Raw genomic sequence first — 21528 nt, forward strand, 5'->3', positions numbered from 1 at the left:
ATAGTTACCACTAATGCGAATGCTACCCATGCAGTTTTTTCCTTGCCCTACAACAATCGAAATTCATCATCGTAAAGAAGCTTACAAATCTGAGCTCCAATAAATACTCCTACCCTTATTTTTGCTTCACTCAACCTTAAAAATGTATCCACGAGATACTTGAATTCTTTAGCATTTTTTCCATTGCCTTTACAAAGTTCTTCATTAGGCCCAACTTAATATGCAATGGTGGTAACAAAATCTTATATGGGTCAACAAGTGCTAAATGCACTTTCTAGCTGAGGTGAATGTCGGAGAGGCCATTCTCTTTTGGTGATGTTCTCTTGTACGGCTATCCAATTCACAAAGAAAGCTGCAGTATTTTGTGCTTCCACCCTAGAGATCAAGTAAGAGGACAAGCACCTTTTAGTCCCCACAGAAGGGCAACAAATGTTGATCACAGTTCAGTTTCATGTTGTCATAGGTTTCTTTCATGTGGACTGTGTAACTAACTGGAATTGAAGGTAGAAAACCGATTGCCCTCCATCATGAAGTATTGGACAAGATTATTACCACAGTTGCTTATCAAAGAAATTTGAATATCGTCAGCTAGGAGAAACCACTGCTGTAGCCTGATACCTAAGAGCTTAGCCATAGTCTTGGGCAGATCCAAATCTCTAACAAGATTCACTTTGTGTTATAAGGTGAGGTTCAGTTGAGGTTGCTGACAGAAAGTGAGTTGTGAGAGGAAAATGATTCATAAATCAAGGAAGAAAAAAGAAACAAGCCATATACACAGGGATCACCTAAAATACACTAATATTAGTGTATTTTAGGTGATTCCTGTGTATATGGCTTGTTTCTTTTTTCTCCCTTGATTTATGGTCTTCTTTGTGACATGCCTCAAGTGTATACTTTCTATTTGGTGGTGCACTACGTTTTTCCCATGTTTCTGGAAATTGATTCTTGACCCCAAGTGCCCTCTTCTTTTTTTGACTTAACTGAAAATGTTTCTGGTGCTTTTAGAACTGGCAGTTCTTCTGTATGTGGTACTGGGCTTATTGCAGATGGAATGTTTGGATTCTGTAAAGACCACTTCTTCTTCCTTCAAAGTTCTTTTGTAATGGGGAGCACCATGGAGAAATAGCATTTTGTATTGTGATCAGTTGGCTTTCTCCAGATCATTGAGACTGCAAAAGGCATAGATTGCCTCTTCCTATTTAACCACTGGGTAAGATGTGATGCACATATATTACAGCATATGCGTGGAGTCCAAACTTGTCTTGATCTCCTATTCTGTGGCCAAAATGTAGGTTGTAGGCTTTCCTTATCATGGTAGTGAAGTTTTGCCTTTGTGACACAAAAGTGACTTTTCCGCATTGGTAGTAAAAACTGTCCACTTTGTTAATGCAAAAATGAGGCATATCTGAAAAAGCATATAAAAATATGTCACTATGCTAAGAAACTAAGCTAAGAGATCCCAAACCTGTATACCTTACACAGAGAGCATTTATAAATGACACTGTAATTAGAATTACGTAATCGAAGCTGAGTTTCTGTTTTTTCACTGGTCACAATGGACTAAATAGATGATGTAATAGACTAGTTACAAACAATGCAATAATGATGATGAAATAATAAAGGCACATTTTTTGTATAAGCCTGCATAAAAGGTGTCATAAGTAATTATTACAACCACCTTTGGATCTTGAAAATTAGAGCCAATCAGCAAATTTAAGCATCATATTTGTTTTCAGCACCACAAAATTAATTGAGTTCAACTGTTTTCGTCGCTGAACCAATTTGGCTGTAGAGCACAGTTATTTTTTATGCAGTTATTGGCATTAACCATAGCTGAGTGAAAATTGGCATGGATCCTTGCTTTATTCATTTTGACAAATCTAAGATTTTCCACTCTAGTGCAGGGGAACCTGGTCCACTTAGGCGTGACAGAGCCACCAGCTGTATTGAATCTCCTCTCAGTACAGTGGGGGCTGAACATGACAGTACTTTCCATAGCAAACTGTGTCACTTCTTTCCACTGGTCCAATCTGCTGAGGTATATCACCTCCATATATCACTTAAATCTTTGGATTATTGGTCACAAACTGAGGTTACCACTCCTATTTTCAATGTGCTTCAGCACTGCTGCAATAAACCACAATCAGATTAGGCCCTTTTCTGTGGAATAATCTGTATTTTCGCACCTCATATACCTATGCTGTAAAAGCCTAAAATGGTACTGCTTGGCCAGACTTCAACTTTCATAGTGGCTGGGACAGCACCTCTGCTAGCTTTGCTAGATTGTGATGTGATCGTTGCAGAGCATTATTGGAAAGCCCACGTAGACGTTTCTGACATTAATGGCCCGCTATCTGAGTCTTCATCAATGTGTGAAATGGTGCTGTGTATTTTTTTTTCTTGCAATCCTTGCAAATCGAATCTCAAAGGACCTGCAAATTTGAGGAAACTCGATTTGAAGTTAATGCTCAGAAGATCGATTTGCTCATCTCTCCACATGACCCCTCAAAGGCTTTGAAAACTTGCTAATAAGGCTCCTTCAAAGGTAAACCTTTTTGGTTGGTGTTAGTAGGATAATAGTCATTATTGTGGTAGTAGTATTGAAACTTGTATTTCACAAAAGTACTCTAGTAATTATTATTTTTATTTTTAATAATTGTTAGCATTATATTATTTTTATGACTGGAAATACATGTATTTTTTAACTGGAAATAAATGTTGTCCCTGTATCATACCAATATAAATATAAAATACTCTATAGGCCAGGGGTCCCCAACCATGTGGTTTGCAGCCATGAAAAGTTTAGAGATGCCTCTTCCTCCTTGCTGGTGCCATCCCCCTCAGCGTTTGGCTGTCTCTGCCTCCTTATTTGCGCTGCAGGACATTGAGGGGACACAACAGTGAACCGAGAGCACTGAGCATAATTTTAAAGTGCTGTCACTCTCAACTACTTTTCAAGTGAGTGCAAGTAGCAGTCTATGCTGCTTGTTAGCAGCAATAAGCTGGTTCTGTTCAAAGTCTCTAATGCTGACTTAGTATCGCTGCCTGTGCAGACAGCTAAAGGCACTAAAGGCAGCAGTTACAAAATTTGGTGTCCCCCTGTGATCATTACAACATCGCCTACCACAAAAAAATACATTGACGGCTCCACAAAATAGCATAGTGCATCATAAAAAAAAGCTCCCCTCTCAAATACCACAAAACAGCTCCCTAACCCCTTAATGACGGAGCCAATTTTGACCTTAATGACCAAGCCAAATTTTACAATTCTGATTAGTGTCATTTTATCGATCGCTTAAGAATGTTTTTTTAGAGACATATTATATTTCATGATAGTGATAACTTTTCTTCCATATGACTTGTGTTTATTTATGAAAACAAAAATTGAAATTTGGCAAAAATGTTTAAAATTTAGCAATTTTCAAGTTTTACATTTTTGTGCCCTGAAATCAAAAGTTAAGTCACACAAAATAGTTCATAAATAACATTTCCCACATGTCTACTTTACCTCAGCACAATTTTGGAAGCATTTTTTTTGTTAGGAAGTTAGAAGTGTTAAAAGTAGACCAGCAATTTCTCATTTTTCCAATAAAATTTACAAAACCATTTTTTTAGAGACCACATCACATTTGAAGTGACTTTGGCAGGCCAATGTGACCAAAAATACCCAAAAGTGACACCATTGGCTGGAATCTAGAGTGGACACCATGTTCCATTTGGAGAGCCCCTGATGTGCCTAAACAGTGTGCCCCCACAATTGACACCTTTTGGGAAACTACACCCTCAAGGATTTTAAATAGGGGGCATTTTGAACCCACATGTTCGACACAGAATTTTCTAACATTAGGTCATCATATTGAATATGTCGTCCTTAGTGTTGAGCGCAACTGCTCACTACTCCAGATTGCATTGGATGCTCAGGTATGCACCGAATATCACGGGTGCTCGACTGACAGGCTCGATTCCCCACCCCACATGTTTTGCAGCTGTTAGACACCCAAAATAAAACATGTAGGGATCTGCGATACTCTGTGCATATCCGAGCACCCGATGCAAACTCCAGTAGCAAGCCCTTGCTTTCAACACTACCTGTCATATCGTCAGCAATTTTTTTTACTTTTGAAAAAAACAATTGTAATTCCAACCCCAACCCTAAAACAAACCCAACTACAACCATAACCCCAATCCTAACCCTATTCCCAACACTAACCCCAACCCTAACTGCAATTTAGTTATTTTATAATTTTTATCTAACTTAAGAGGTGACAAAGGGGAATCTGATTTACTATTTTTTTTATTTAGATCACTGTGATAGAGCCTATCCCAGTGATCAAAAAGAACCAAAAGGAAAAATCTCCTATTTTTGAGGGGTACTGGCTTGCAGATCTCGGCTTGAGCTCTGCACATGCACCTTCCATATTTTTCCAGGAAGATAATGTGGAGGGCCGGGGGACAGATCAGGAAGGCCTGAGAATGGCGGAGGTATCGGGGCTGGCTTGGTGGAGCCAATTTCTCACTTTTCTGCTGAGATAGATTATATGAGAGGAAAGAGAAATGAATTGTAAATCAAAGTTTTTTTCTATTTGTGCTCCCTGTTATTCGTTGGATAACAGCGATCACGTGACTTGGGACTGTAAAAACCAGCCCTGATTCTCCAGGGTTTCAGCTACTCCTGGTAGCTGAGACCCTGAAGATTTTCTGACACTGGGGGAGCTATACCTTTATTTCTCAGCGTCGTTAAAAAGCGGCGCGAGGAGTAAGTACCCTTAACTGCTGCATTAAAAGGCATATCAGCGCTCGTTAACCAAATATCACAGTGAAGCACAAAATACACTCTGAGTGGTGCCAGTCAAATTCTGTGATTGCCTGGGATAGCTATATTCGGCATTCTCTGGTAGTCTACGCATAGACTTATATTATAAATACACACACGACTCACATACACACTCATATACATGCATATGCAAATTGCCTCTTCAGAGAGGAAGAGGACTAGGACTCTAGTGCCACATTTTGTAAGTAGCAATCCTAAAAGTCACTATCAACCCTTTACCAAGCCTTGTCACATAACTTAGGATGAAAGCTAAACCGGAATCTCAATTTGCAGACACTTTGTTTTGGGGTATTGCCCCTCGTCAGTGCAAAGTATAAGTTCTGATTTTGCTGTATGAGAGACTTTTTAGTGGGATCCAAGGGATAATATTTCTCCACATGGAGAGAGACATGCATGGCATGCCAATACAAGGAGGCTTATAAGGTCTTATATCAGAACAGGAGTTCAGCAGTCTGTATGAAAATCATGTTCCATGCTGGGACCATTATATGTGGATGTCCTAATTTAGCTTTAACCCCTTCATGACTTATGAAGTACTATTTCGACCATAGGGTGTCTCCCTACCTTTGATACGGGCTAGCATTCCAAGCCTGTATCTTTCCCAGCTCCACCTGCCCCTGTTAACCAGTTATATTCTGCTGTCAAGCGGTGACAGATATATTTATGTGAGCCACAGAGGAAGTGCTGTTCTAACCACTCATTGGTCCGCCCACAATGCAATACTGGGTCGTCGATGGGTTGTAATGACAGACAGGTGCCTGACAAAGGCCTTTGTGTTTGTCATCACGGTACGGAGGCTGTGAATTCTGCTAAATACAGCAATGCAGGTCCTGCACCCCTCCACTATGTGGACAAGCACAGGGAGCTGCACAGAGAACCAGTCATGCCCTCAATTTATAAACGTAACTAGTTTTATGGCAATCTGAATGTCGCATAACAAAGATTAATAGATACACTTGCCCTTTGACCATAATTAACCTGAAATAACCAGAATAACCCTTTAACAACTGGTGATGATAACTCTTTAGTGACTAGTTAGCCGACAATGGTTGCAATTTGGCTTCTTAGATTTCATTACACAAATTTTGGCTCCAGACCATCTCTCAGAGTGAAAAGTGTCTCTCAAGGTGAAAAAGTTTAGAAGCTCTGCTATAGGAATTGACAGAAATCATAGACGGGGAATGTATAATCAAGGTATTGGGAGGTTTGTGATTCTGTGGGTTGACATTTTATTTTAGTCCTCAATGTATGAATCATCGATGTGCTGTTCTAGTCACGAGCTGTATATAAGTGCTCTGTTAAATTTGTCGGGAATTTAGGGGTTTGTTTTCTACAGTTTACCCTTTAACTAGGAAGATATCACTCGCAAAGTAATCACATGATGTACTGCACTTAGGAGTATAAAAAAATCCTCATTAAATGATAAGAAATTGATAAATCATTAAGCATGTAACAGTATACATATTAAAAGCTAAGAAAAGCTAATATTTGGCTTATGCAGTATATAGTATAACATGTTTCTATTGTAGGACTCTGATGACTATGTAACTGTGTATACAGTACTAGTCAAAAGTTTGTCCAACCCTGTTCATGAATTTGTTTATCTTGTTCTTGTTAGAATATGTGCACTGTAGATTCAGACTGAAGGCAGCAAAACCACATAAAAATAATGCATATAGAAACAAGTAGTAAAGAAATGTGGAAAAAAAACAAATATGAATTAAACTGTGGAGTCCTCAATGTACCACCTTAACATTCTGTTTGCCACTACATTCAGTGGCTTCGTCAGAACTTACGTCTCAATCTAGACAGGGCCATTGACTGTTATGGTGTAGATGGAGTTACAATGTGCTCTGTCGTTCCTAATTTTTCGCTGTATATGCTTAGTTTAAATGGTCAGCAAGAAGCAGCCACATTTTGCTGGCCTCCTCCAATAGGCATATTTGCAGCGCCCCAGAGTTCTGGTCGTTGCAGTAATGTCGTTCTTCTACCAGGGGGAGTGATATTACGTCTGAAGGCAATAAAGGAGATCTCTTTACCAGGTATCACAAACCACACAACACACACACTCCAGGCCACCAGAAGGAGCTACGCTCCTATCTATTAGGGCACTCCTCACAATTAGGAAAAACTGGTGGTCTGGATAGAAAGTTAGTCAGAACCAGCCAGAGCTTGGCAGAAGCTGGCTGGAGCAAGTTCCAGCCAGATCCAGACTCTGGTCTGAGGAGGACAAGGGTCCACGGAGCTGCGCCTGCCCCACGTGCGGCAGCATCCTAGGAAAGAGACATTAGAAGAGAAGTGTATTGCAGAGGGTGAGAAACGAAGTCATAGCAAAAAGGAGAGGAAACCAGAAGGAGTTCTGCCCTGTAAAAGGCTGACTCCTTCTAAGGCGCAGGAATCCCAGTAGCCAGAATACTGAGGGAGTAAGGATCTATACGCTTTACTTCGGAGACTGGCAGGACAGTTAATTCCACGTTAGCTGCCCGACCTTATACCCAGGAGGCACGGTGGCAACTTGTGGGGGCCGGGGCGTGGTAGAGTCCCTCTAAAAAGCCTCAGGCCACCAGTCATACGGGTTTTGTCCTATCCTATCCATCAGGGGGACAGAGAGAAAGAGACTTAACATCTCCAATAGTTGTGAGGACCTTACCGAGAAGCTCAGCAGGGAGGTACTACAACACCCAGGCGCTAGAGGAAGGCTACTGATTTCCACCTGGATTTGCCTTCAGACCGGCCGAACCCTGCCTACCCTGTGGTCCGTACCTGGACTGTGGACACTGATGCCTTCAGTAAAGGTAAAGAGACTGCAACCTTGTGTCCTCGTTATTCACTGCGCCTCACACCATTCACCATCTACAGTCTGGGAAGCCCTGGGGATACACTTCACCTGTGGGAAGGTGTACCATCAAGCTGCCATAACATCACCCCAGCAGACCCCTAAGCAGCGTCAGTCACCCTGACCGAATACCACAGGTGGCGTCACAAACATTTCCCCTTTAAAGACCTTTCCCTTATCTTACAACGGACATTCCCCTAGGGCCACGGACCGGGTCAGCCACCGTGACATCCCCACAGAATACCGAAGGACCCGGTACCGAGTAACCCACTGCTCTATGGGGGCGCTCCATATTCAGTCAAAAATGATGCATGACATAGCACACTGTGACTCCATCTGCATCATTATAGTCAATGGCCTCCTTGGTGCATATACTGAATTCCGTTGGTTCCACTGAACCACAAACGCTATGTGAACTCAACTTTACACTTATGACAGCTTAATATATCATTGGCATTTGCTCAAGCTGCTTCATAAGGTAGTCAACTAAAATGGCTTTCCAACAGTCATGAAGGAGTTCCTAGTAGTACTGAGCTCTAGAGATGAGCGAACGGTAAACATTAAAGGATTACTCTCAAGTTGTCTCCTAGGCAGCTCAGAGGTATGTTGTTTCTTTATAGTCTCCTTACTTATTGGCATCTGAAAGGGAAGGCTCTAATGGTTTATTTTGCTTCAACACATTTATCTCTATATCTACCCAAGGATAACATGTGCATTTGAAGAATTGCTCAGCTAGGTGCCAGGGATTGTGGTTTTACAGGATTGATAAAAGCAAGATTTATATGAGCAGCTTGTCAGTGGCTGAGAGGAAGGTGGAGGGAGACGAGTAGCCAACTGCTGTATAGAAATAAATGAAATTGAGAAAGATGACTGGGATGTTAGGAGTTAACTCCTCTTCTGCAGTGTATCTATTGCGCAATCTTGGCCAGAGTCTGGGCACTCACTAGAGGTCAACTCCATGAGGTGTACACTATGTAAGAAAAAAGCTCTCATGGCAGGAGAATGACAAAAGGCAGAAAAAGCAATAGCAAACTTGCTAATTTGTATGATGTATAACTAATTTAACCAGTTTAATAACATTACATGAGACTAAGTTCAACAAAGTAATTACCTATTGAGAAAAAGTAACTACGATATATATGTTTTATATCCTTTTAACTGTAATGTACTGTAATATAACATGATATTGTTTGACATTTGTGGACAGCAAGCTTGACTCACACATATTCCGTATGGATGTCAGCTTTAGCGTGATGCATCATCAACATGAATTTGCAACAGTAAACTCTTCTCTCAGCCTTTTTATCCATGACAGTTTACAGAAGTCAGGAGCTTGTTGTGAACCCTGCAGTCATATTCTGCAAAGCAGGATGGCTAGAGTTGCACATGAACTCTGCGTAGTGAAAAAAAACAGCAGCAACAGTTGTAAGACACTCAGTCATGTGTTAGAATGTTAATAGAATCATATCGTATCAGAGAAACCTGCTTCTTTTTCCTTATAGACTGATCTTTCATTCTCAATATTCTCAATTCTCAGGTATAGGAAAGATATATATTTTGGTACCATGTTAGCCAGTAGATATTAAAAATATTTAGAATTAAGAGACCTCAGTGGTTGATACCTTTTAATGGCTAACTGAAAAGATGGTAACAAATTGCAAACTTTTGAGACTACTCGGGTCTCTTCATCAGGTCTATAGACTCATAGAAATTCTGAAGAATCACATATTTATGCACAATACAGCCCAGAAATAATGCCATAGCTAAGACAGGTGACGTGAAGCAGAACTACCATTATGTGAGAGTGATAAACAGTTAGGTCCATAAATATTGGAACTAGGGTTGAGCGAAACGGGTCGGCCATTTTCAGAAGTCGCCGACTTTTGGCAAAGTCGGGTTTCATGAAACCCGACCCCTATGTGGGGTCGGCCATGAGGTCCGCGATCTTCTGAATCTGGTATCAGAATTCCGATACCGAGTTCCGATATGTTTGCGATATCGGAAATCGGTATCGGAATCCACATTTAAGTGTAAAATAAAGAATTAAAATAAAAAATATTGATATACTCACCTCTCCGGAGGCCCCTGGACATCGCCGCTGGTAACCGGCAGCCTTCTTTGCTTAAAATGAGCGCATTTACGGCCTTCCATGACGTCATGGCTTCTGATTGGTCGCGTGCCGCTCATGTGACCGCCACGCGACCAATCACAAGCCGTGACATAATTCTCAGGTCCTAAATTCCTAATTCTAGGAATTTAGGACCTGAGAATTACGTCACGGCTTGTGATTGGTCCGTGAGCGGTCACATGAGCGGCCGCGACCAATCACAAGCCGTGACGTCATCTAAGGCCCTGAACACGCTCATTCTTAAGAAGGAAGGCTGCCGGAAAGAAGCAGGGCGCGTCCGAGGGTGAGTATATACCTAATAGGAATATACTCACCCTCGGCTTCTTTCCGGCAGCCTTCCTTCCTAAGAATTAGCGCGTTCAGGGCCTTAGATGATGTCACGGCTTGTGATTGGTCGCGGCCGCCCATGTGACCGCCACGCGACCAATCACAAGCCGTGACGTAATTCTCAGGTCCTAAATTCCTAGAATTAGGAATTTAGGACCTGAGAATTACGTCACGGCTTGTGATTGGTCGCGTGGCGGTCACATGAGCGGCACGCGACCAATCAGAAGTTGTGACGTCATGGAAGGCCCTGAACGCGCTCATTTTAAGCAAAGAAGGCTGCCGTGTTGTGATTCGGTTATTTGGCTCCCCCAGTGGTCACTGGTGGTACTGGTGTCTTGTGTGCTTTCCACCTGTTTCTATCAGGATATGGGAGTTTCCTATTTAGCCTTGCTCCTCAGTCTTTCCAGTGCCGGCCATCAATGTAACCAGAGTCATTCTGTTGCATGTACCTGCTCCCAGTCTGCTGACCAGCTAAGTTGGACACTTTTGTCCTTAGTCTATTTTTGTATGTTTTGTCCAGTTTGCAGTTATGTGATTCTCTGCAGCTGGAAGCTCTTGTGGGCTGAAGTTACCACTCCGGTGTCATGAGTTGGCACATGAGTTTAAGGTAACTTCAGGATGGTATTTGATAGGGTTTTGTAGCTGACCGCGAAGTCCACTATTGTATCCTTCTGCTATCTAGTTAGTGGGCCTCGCTGTGCTAAATCTGCTTTCATACTACGTGTGTCTTTTCATCTGAACTCACGGTTATTATATGTGGGGGGCTACTATCTCCTGTGGGGATTTTCTCTGGAGGCAAGCCAGGACTATATTTCATCTACCAGGGGTAGTTAGTTCTCCGGCTGGTGCGAGACGTCTAGCAAAAACGCAGATACGTTCCCTGGCTACTATTAGTTGTGTGATAGGTTTAGCATCGTGGTCAGCTCTAGTTTCCATCACCCGAGAGCTTGTCTGTTTTTCTATGCTCCTGATGTTCCCCTGCCATTGGGAACCATGACAGTATGGCCGGCCAAGTGTTAAAACTGTTGGCAGAAGAAAGGAGAGAAAAAGAAGTCTGCAATTTTTTTTTTTTCACTCTGTACTTGATCTATAGTTGAATCAGTTGCATTTCAGCTCTAATTGCAGTCTTTGTCTCCCTCTCCTTCTAACCCTTGAATGGCTCTGATCTCACCTGCTTAAAATGGATCCTCAGAGTTTGGCTACAGGTTTGAATAATCTTGCCACTAAAGTTCAAAATTTACAGGATTTTGTTATACATGCTCCTATATCTGAACCTAGAATTCCTATACCAGAGTTTTTCTCCGGAGATAGATCTTGTTTTCTGAATTTTAAATACAATTGTAAATTGTTTCTTTCTCTGAGATCTCATTCTGCTGGAGATCCTGCACAGCAGGTTAAAATTGTGATTTCATTATTGCGGGGTGACCCTCAAAATTGGGCATTTTCATTGGCGCCAGGGGACCCTGCGTTGCTCAATGTGGATGCGTTTTTTCTGGCTTTAGGGTTGCTTTATGAGGAACCTAATTTAGAGATACAGGCTCAAAAAGCCTTGATGGCCCTCTCTCAGGGGCAAGATGAAGCCGAAATATATTGCCAAAAATTTTGAAAATGGTCTGTGCTTACTCAGTGGAATGAGTGCGCTCTGGCGGCAAATTTCAGAGAAGGTCTCTCTGATGCCGTAAAGGACGTCATGGTGGGGTTTCCTGCGCCTACGGGTCTGAATGAGTCCATGACAATGGCTATTCAGATTGATCGGCGTTTACGGGAACGCAAACCTGTGCACCATTTGGCGGTGTCTTCTGAGAAGGCACCAGAGAGTATGCAATGTGATAGTTTTCTGTCCAGAAGCGAACGACAGAATTATAGGCGCAAAAATGGGTTGTGCTTCTATTGTGGGGATTCTACTCATGTTATATCAGCATGCTCTAAACGAACAAAGAAGGTTGATAAATCCTCTGCTATTGGCACTTTGCAGTCCAAGTTTATTTTGTCTGTGACTTTAATTTGTTCGTTATCTTTTATTGTCACGGATGCTTATGTGGATTCCGGCGCCGCTTTGAGTCTTATGGATTGGTCCTTTGCCAGGCGCTGTGGGTTTGATCTAGAGCCTCTGGAAGTCCCTATACCTTTAAAGGGTATTGATTCTACGCCATTGGCTAGTAATAAACCACAATACTGGACACAAGTGACTATGCGTATGACTCCAGACCATCAGGAGGTGATTCGCTTCCTTGTGTTGTCTAATCTACATGATGTATTAGTGCTGGGATTGCCATGGTTGCAAACTCATAACCCAGTCCTTGACTGGAAAACAATGTCTGTACTAAGCTGGGGATGTCAGGGAAATCATGGGGACGCACCTTTGGTTTCCATTGCTTCATCTATTCCCTCTGAGATCCCGGCTTTTTTGTCTGATTATTGTGATGTTTTTGAGGAGTCTACTCTTAATTCTCTTCCCCCTCACAGAGATTGTGATTGCGCCATAGATTTGATTCCTGGCAGTAAATTTCCTAAGGGTCGTTTATTCAATCTGTCTGTACCTGAACATGCTGCTATGCGAGAGTATATTAGGGAGTCCTTGGAAAAAGGACATATTCGTCCTTCTTCATCTCCTTTAGGAGCAGGGTTCTTTTTCGTAGCCAAAAGAGATGGTTCTTTGAGACCTTGTATTGATTATAGACTCTTAAATAAGATCACAGTCAAATATCAGTATCCTTTGCCTTTGCTGACAGATTTATTTGCTCGCATTAAGGGAGCTAAGTGGTTCTCTAAGATTGATCTTCGCGGTGCGTATAATTTGGTGCGAATTAAGCAGGGGGATGAGTGGAAAACCGCATTTAATACGCCCGAGGGCCATTTTGAGTATTTGGTAATGCCTTTTGGTCTGTCAAATGCCCCTTCGGTCTTTCAGTCCTTTATGCACAATGTTTTCCGTGAATATCTGGATAAATTCATGATTGTGTATCTGGATGATGTTTTGATTTTTTCGGATGACTGGGAGTCTCATGTTCAACAGGTTAGGAAGGTTTTTCAGGTTTTACGGACCAATTCTCTGTTTGTAAAGGGTTCAAAGTGTGTTTTTGGGGTTCAGAAGATTTCTTTTCTGGGGTACATTTTTTCCCCTTCTTCTATTGAGATGGATCCTGTTAAGGTTCGGGCAATTTGTGACTGGACGCAGCCGACTTCTCTTAAGAGCCTTCAGAAATTTTTGGGCTTTGCTAATTTTTATCGTCGATTCATAACTGGGTTTTCTAGCGTTGTCAAGCCTTTGACTGATTTGACTAAAAAAGGTGCTGATGTTGCCGATTGGTCTCCTGCTGCTGTGGAGGCCTTTCGGGAGCTTAAGCGCCGCTTTTCTTCTGCCCCTGTGTTGCGCCAGCCTGATGTTTCACTTCCTTTTCAGGTGGAAGTTGATGCTTCCGAGATCGGAGCGGGGGCGGTTTTGTCACAGAAAAGTTCGGATTGTTCAGTGATGAGACCTTGTGCGTTCTTTTCTCGAAAATTTTCGCCCGCCGAGCGAAACTATGATGTTGGTAATCGGGAGCTTTTGGCGATGAAGTGGGCATTCGAGGAGTGGCGTCATTGGCTTGAGGGTGCTAGACATCAGGTGGTGGTCTTGACTGATCACAAGAATTTGATTTATCTTGAGTCGGCCAGACGTCTGAATCCTAGACAGGCGCGTTGGTCGTTGTTTTTCTCTCGGTTTAATTTTGTGGTCTCGTATCTGCCAGGTTCTAAAAATGTGAAGGCAGATGCCCTTTCTAGGAGTTTTGAACCTGATTTCCCTGGTGATTCTAAACCTACGGGTATCCTTAAGGATGGGGTGATTTTGTCTGCTGTCTCCCCTGACCTGCGACGTGCTTTACAAGAGTTTCAGGCGGATCGGCCTGATCATTGTCCGCCTGGTAGATTGTTTGTGCCGGATGAGTGGACCAATAGAGTCATCTCGGAGGTTCATTCTTCTGCGTTGGCAGGTCATCCGGGAATTTTTGGTACCAGGGATTTGGTGGCTAGGTCCTTCTGGTGGCCTTCCCTGTCTCGGGACGTGCATACTTTTGTGCAGTCTTGTGATGTTTGTGCTCGGGCCAAGCCTTGTTGTTCTCGGGCTAGTGGATTGTTGTTGCCCTTGCCTATTCCGAAGAGGCCTTGGACACACATCTCTATGGATTTTATTTCTGATCTCCCTGTTTCTCAGAAGATGTCTGTCATCTGGGTGGTGTGTGACCGTTTTTCTAAGATGGCTCATTTGGTGCCTTTGCCCAAGTTGCCTTCCTCATCTGAGTTGGTGCCTCTGTTTTTTCAGAATGTGGTTCGGTTGCATGGTATCCCGGAAAATATAGTTTCTGACAGGGGATCCCAGTTTGTGTCCAGATTTTGGCGGGCGTTTTGTGCCAGGATGGGCATTGATTTGTCTTTTTCATCTGCATTTCATCCCCAGACGAATGGCCAGACGGAGCGTACTAATCAAACCTTGGAGACTTATTTGAGGTGTTTTGTGTCTGCTGATCAGGATGACTGGGTCACCTTTTTGCCGTTGGCAGAGTTTGCCCTTAATAATCGGGCCAGTTCTGCCACTTTGGTTTCCCCTTTCTTTTGCAATTCGGGGTTCCATCCTCGTTTTTCATCAGGTCAGGTGGAATCTTCGGATTGTCCTGGAGTGGATACTATGGTGGACAGGTTGCATCGTATTTGGGGTCAGGTGGTGGACAATTTGAAGTTGTCCCAGAAGAGGACTCAGCATTTTGCTAATCGCCATCGTCGTGTTGGTCCTCGTCTTCGTGTTGGGGACTTGGTATGGTTGTCTTCCCGTTTTGTCCCTATGAGGGTTTCTTCTCCTAAGTTTAAGCCTCGGTTCATCGGTCCTTATAAGATTTTGGAAATTCTTAACCCTGTGTCTTTCCGTTTGGACCTCCCAGCGTCCTTTGCTATCCATAATGTTTTCCATCGGTCGTTATTGCGGAGGTATGAGGTGCCAGTTGTGCCTTCTGTTGAGCCTCCTGCTCCTGTGCTGGTTGAGGGTGAATTGGAGTACGTGGTGGAGAAGATCTTGGACTCCCGTGTTTCCAGACGGAGACTTCAATATCTGGTTAAGTGGAAGGGCTACGGTCAAGAGGATAATTCTTGGGTTACAGCTTCTGATGTTCATGCCTCTGATTTGGTCCGTGCCTTTCATAGGGCTCATCCAGATCGCCCTGGTGGTTCTTGTGAGGGTTCCGTGCCCCCTCCTTAAGGGGGGGGTACTGTTGTGATTCGGTTATTTGGCTCCCCCAGTGGTCACTGGTGGTACTGGTGTCTTGTGTGCTTTCCACCTGTTTCTATCAGGATATGGGAGTTTCCTATTTAGCCTTGCTCCTCAGTCTTTCCAGTGCCGGCCATCAATGTAACCAGAGTCATTCTGTTGCATGTACCTGCTCCCAGTCTGCTGACCAGCTAAGTTGGACACTTTTGTCCTTAGTCTATTTTTGTATGTTTTGTCCAGTTTGCAGTTATGTGATTCTCTGCAGCTGGAAGCTCTTGTGGGCTGAAGTTACCACTCCGGTGTCATGAGTTGGAACATGAGTTTAAGGTAACTTCAGGATGGTATTTGATAGGGTTTTGTAGCTGACCGCAAAGTCCACTATTGTATCCTTCTGCTATCTAGTTAGTGGGCCTCGCTGTGCTAAATCTGCTTTCATACTACGTGTGTCTTTTCATCTGAACTCACGGTTATTATATGTGGGGGGCTACTATCTCCTGTGGGGATTTTCTCTGGAGGCAAGCCAGGACTATATTTCATCTACCAGGGGTAGTTAGTTCTCCGGCTGGTGCGAGACGTCTAGCAAAAACGCAGATACGTTCCCTGGCTACTATTAGTTGTGTGATAGGTTTAGCATTGTGGTCAGCTCTAGTTTCCATCACCCGAGAGCTTGTCCGTTTTTCTATGCTCCTGATGTTCCCCTGCCATTGGGAACCATGACACTGCCGGTTACCAGCGGTAAGGTCCAGGCTGCGTCGGAGAGGTGAGTATATCAATATTTTTTATTTTAATTATTTATTTTACACATTAATATGGATCCCAGGGCCTGAAGGAGAGTTTCCTCTCCTTCAGACCCTGGGAACCATAGTATCCCATTGCACTGCATTGGGTTTCGTGTTTCGGCCGACCCCGACTTTTTTATAGGATCGGCCAATTTCACTCGACCCGACTTTTGAGAAAGTCGGGTTTCGTGAAACCCGACCCGATCCTATAAAAATAAAAGTCGCTCAACCCTAATTGGAACAGTTCATAGATAAGGAAGTCTTAATGTTTTATGGTCCTCTGAATGGGTCTGGTTCTGTGTTATGATGCCCACACACAGTCTGAGGAGCAAATTCCTTAATTGATGTAAAAAGACATAAATCCATGTGACAAATTCATTCCTGCACTGAGTGTCTCAAAAGTTGTCATCAGGTTATATTCCCAGACTCTTCTGTCTCTCTGAGATGTGAAATTACCCTTTAATTCGAGTAATCTCATGTCCATGGTGCTATGATCAGGGAGACAATAATGTCTTAAATGTCTTGCCACAGGTACATCTATTCTTTTTTCTCTTAACATTAAGACTTCCTTATCTATGAACTGCTCCAATATTTATGAACACAACTGTTTATCACTCTCACATAATGGTAGTTCTGCTACACGTCACCTGTCTTATCTATGGCATTATTTCTGGGCTGTATTGTGCATAAATATGTGATTCCTCAGAATTTCTATTCGTCTATGCCTGATGAAGGGACCTGAGTAGTCTCGAAAGCTTGCAATTTGTTACCATCTTTTCAGTTAGCCATTAAAAGGTATCAACCACTGAGGACTCTCAATTCTAAATATTTTTCAATTCACAGGTAAAATCTTTGATTGGTGAATACAAACTTTCCCATTATTGAGATGTGAGATGTCATCTGATGCTCAAAAAAGTTTTATGGAGAAGGGAGGAGTTAGAGGCAGATACAGACATTTTCCTGAAACAACAGTTACACTTAAAGTTTTTCTCGCCCTCTTATTTCAAAAATATCCAACTTACTAGTACAGTTGTCTGAAAAAGTGTTTTCCCCTTCCTGATTTCATATTGTTTTCCATGTTTGTCACACTTAAATGTTTCAGATCACCAAACAAGTTTAAATACTACACAAAGGTAAGACAAGTAAACACAAAATGCAGTTTTTAAATGAAGGTCTTTATTATTAAATGAAAAAAAAATCCAAACCTACAGGGCCCTGTGTGAAACAGCAATTACCCCACCACCTTAAAACATAAATGAATTGTGGTTTATCACATCTTTAGAAAGCTGTGTTGAAATTTCCTAGCCACATGCAGGCCTGATTACTGCCACACCTGTTTTCAATCAAGTAATCAATTAAATAGGATCTGCCTGACAAAGTGAAGTGGACCAAAAGATCCTCAAAAGCTAGACATCATGCCGTGATCCAAAGAAATTCTGGAACAAATGAGAAACAAAGTAATTGAGATCTATCAGTGTGGAAAAGGTTAAAATAGAGTTGAGCACATTTTTCTTAACTCTCTTCTGATTATTATCGGCGGCGAATATTGTTTTTGCGATATTTGCCAAACACAGCTGAACGTCAATGGAGTAGAAATGAACAAATATGTTTGGAGCCGATCATTAAACATATATTCGGCACGAATAGGGTACCAATATGGCACAAATATAGCAAATTCAGATTTGGCAGCCAATTCCAAACATTTTTGCGCAACTCTAGTTATAAAGCCATTTCTTAATCTTGATCCATATGAATGTGTAAAATAAAGAATTAAAATAAAAAATATTGATATACTCACCTGTCCGGAGGCCCCTGGACATCACCGTTGGTAACCGGCAGCCTTCTTTGTTTAAAATGAGCGCGTTCAGCACCTTCCATGACGTCACGGCTTCTGATTGGTCGCGTGCTGCTCATGTGACCGCCACGCGACCAATCACAAGCCGCGACGTCATCCCTCAGGTCCTAAATTCCCTTCTAGGAATTTAGGACCTGAGGGATGACGTCACGGCTTCTGATTGGTCGCGTGGCGGTCACATGAGCGGCACGCGACCAATCAGAAGCCGTGACATCATGGAAGGTGCTGAACGCGCTCATTTTAAGCAAAGAAGGCTGCCGGTTCACAGCGGTAAGGTCCAGGCTGCGTCAGAGAGGTGAGTATATCAATATTTTTTATTTTAATTCTTTATTTTACACATTAATATGGATCCCAGGGCCTGAAGGAGAGTTTCCTCTCCTTCAGACCCTGGGAACCATCAGGATACCTTCCGATACTTGAGTCCCATTGACTTGTATTGGTATCGGGTATCAGTATCGGATCAGATCCGATACTTTCCGATACCGATACTTTCAATTATCGGACGGTATCGATCAACACTACTTAAGAAAAAAAAATTAAGACTTTGGAGTGGCCTAGTCAAACTCCTGACCTTAATCCGATGCAGTGGCATGACCTTAGAAAGGTGGTTCATGCTCGGAAACCCTCAAAAGTGACTGAATTACAACAATTCTGCAAAGATTAGTGGCCAAAATTCCTCTAGGACGTTGTAAAAGACTTATTGCTAGTTATTCCAAATGCTTGATTGCAGTTGTTGCTGCTAAGGGTGGCCCGAACAGTTATTAGGTTTAGGGGGAAATCACTTTCTCACACATGGCTCTATAGGTTTGGATTTCTTTTTCCTTTAATAATAAAGACTTTCATTTGAAATCTGCATTCAGTGTTTACTTGTGTTATATTTGGTTAATATTTAAATTTGTTTGATGATCTGAAATATATAAGTGTGACAAACATGCAAAAGAATAGGAAATCAGGAAGGGGCAAAATCTTTTTTTTCACACAACTGTATATTTGCATTAACAAAGGTATCCAAATCTGCTGATATCAGTGTTGGTTACTGGTTTGGACAGCACCGCTTCTGCATTAGGTTTGGCACAGAAGTAAGTTTTATCTGTCTACACATGACCACTGTCCAAAAGAGCTCAATGACTGACTGATATCAGTAGCTAAGCCAGACCACTTCTCTGTCATTGCTGATGAATGGACAGAAAATGGAGCTGTTTTACCTATTGAAATTAGCTAGTCAGCCAGGCCCCTTCCCACACAGCTCTGGTCACATGCCAACCCAAAAAAGTTTTCATCTTTGTTGAACCCAAGTGGAATGGAGTCACTGAGTCCAGGATTAGCATTTGTATCTGTAGATTGTGTCACTGTTGTTTTTGGGCCAAAGAGTCTGATTCCAGTGATGTATCACTTACTGGCCTGCTTGGTGCAGTTTTGAAAGGATCACTGTTTTCTCTGCGGTACATGTAGCAGTGGTCAGAATGCTGAGCTATGTATTACCTCGCCCACACCAGTGATTGTCAGCTTCCTGTGTGCACTCTGCATTGCAAGCTAGCTGCCAATCAGTGGTTGGGGCTGGGTTAAACATGTTCGCCTTGATGTAGAAATACTTGGCACTTGTATAGGTGTGTTCAAGAACTTATTTATTGAGTGAATAAATTCCTGAAAAAATGAGACGTTTCGGTCAATAGTATACCTGACCTTCATCAGTCATCTGGATAGAGGAGATCTGTGTGGCAGCGCGCTGTGTGAGAGTCTGCAGTGTCCATTGCTAAGACAGCAAGAGCTTCCTGTGAATTTCTTCACTCAATAAATAAGTTCTTGAACACCTATACGAGTGCCAAGCATTTCTACATCACAGCTGATGGATTTGGTTATCCTATTTGTGCACCACCAGAATTCCAGAAGCACCATGCTTTCCTAATTACATATATTAGCCTGACTGCCTGTGTCCTGCAGTGATAATATTCTGCTGATAAAACACTGATTGTAATAAAACAACAGTAAGCTGGTAAACAAGTGACACATCTCAGGAATCAAGCTCTCCACCCCTCCATATGCTGCTCACAGAGTAAATAGCAAAAACTTGCTGACAGATTCCGTTTAATACATATATATTAGCTGTATATTTTTACATTTGAAACACATCTGAAACATTTTTCAAATGGACGACCTCTTCAAGCTGTCATTCTAAACCTACTGCATGTGTGCAATTAAGTATGTTGTTTGCACTGACAAGGAAACAAATGGAGTCCTTCCTCATTGCTTAACCCCATAGGGCCCAAAATCTATACTGATCACAAGTATTATAAGAGTTCAACAAACAGAATGTTCTCTAATCCGATAGTCTCCTGCAGTATTGTTTTCAGTCTCAATGACATTTCTGTAGGTAACTCTATTGATGCAGGGTCATTTCCCACATCCTACAGGTTTGCCCTAGTTAACTTCCTCATTGATGGGGGTTCGCCTGCTGGGATCCTCAAGAATCCCGAAAAAAGCCTTCTTCTGAGCCTTGCCTAAATAACTAGAAGATTGGGCATGTGCACCTCTGGTCAGTTCATTCCCTATGGGACTGTAGGAGATAGCTCTCTAGGAGTTCTCAGGATCATTGAGTTTCACAGTGGTAAAACCCATTTTATCGCTTTTTACATTTTGAAGTATATATAAATCAATACCATGCCACAAATAATAGTCAAATTGGCATGTGAATGCCAAACAGGTATGAAATTCAATGTTGCTATTCTATTTCAAATGTATGCTAAATACTTAACAGATTTTAAGAATTTCCAGTTGATGATCTACCTTTATATGTTATTATTATGTTGTATATGATCAATGGGAGTCTAACTTTAGAAACCACCATGGACTGCCATATTGAAGAGACATAACAGCTGAGGCCCTTTCAATGCTATGAATGTGCCAGGAATAACAGCTTAGGCCATTCATGTGAATATTGCTCGGTAGAATTGAGCTAGTGTATCATACTGTCTCTCCAGAGTGTGACATGCTACCACCCCAGAGTGTGTCGTACTGCCACTCCAGAATGTGCCGTGCTACCACAACAGAGTGTGCAGCGTTGCCACTCCAATGTGTGCCACCCTGCCATGCTAGAGTTTGCTGTGCTACCACACCAGAGTGTGCCGTGCTACCACACCAGAGTGTGCCGTGCTACCACACCAGAGTGTGCCGTGCTACTGCACAAGAGTGTGCTGTGCTACCACACCAGAGTGTGCCGTGCTACCGCACCAGAGTGTGCCATGCTACCGCACCAGAGTGTGCCGTGCTACCACACCAGAGTGTGCCGTGCTACCACACCAGAGTGTGCCGTGCTACCACACCAGAGTGTGCCGTGCTACCGCACCAGAGTGTGCCGTGCTACCGCACCCACCAGAGTGTGCCGTGCTACCGCACCAGAGTGTGCCGTGCTACCACACCAGAGTGTGCCATGCTGCCACACCAGAGTGTGCCATGCTGCCATGCCAAGTGAATGTTACTTTGTAGTATTCAGTCAGCACTTCAGTACCTTTGCTCTGCAGATTAGTGGGGGC

The 21528-nt window shown here is 42.6% G+C and overlaps 1 protein-coding gene across 1 annotated transcript in view; it reads left to right on the forward strand.

Annotated features, from left to right (window-relative positions):
- TRPC4 (transient receptor potential cation channel subfamily C member 4) overlaps positions 1-21528 on the forward strand; it is a 431918-nt gene that overhangs the window by 183499 nt on the left and 226891 nt on the right. The gene's annotated exons all lie outside the window — the stretch shown is intronic.

This window comes from Ranitomeya variabilis, chromosome 3, assembly GCF_051348905.1.
Source record: "Ranitomeya variabilis isolate aRanVar5 chromosome 3, aRanVar5.hap1, whole genome shotgun sequence".
Classification (NCBI taxonomy): Eukaryota; Metazoa; Chordata; class Amphibia; order Anura; family Dendrobatidae; genus Ranitomeya; species Ranitomeya variabilis.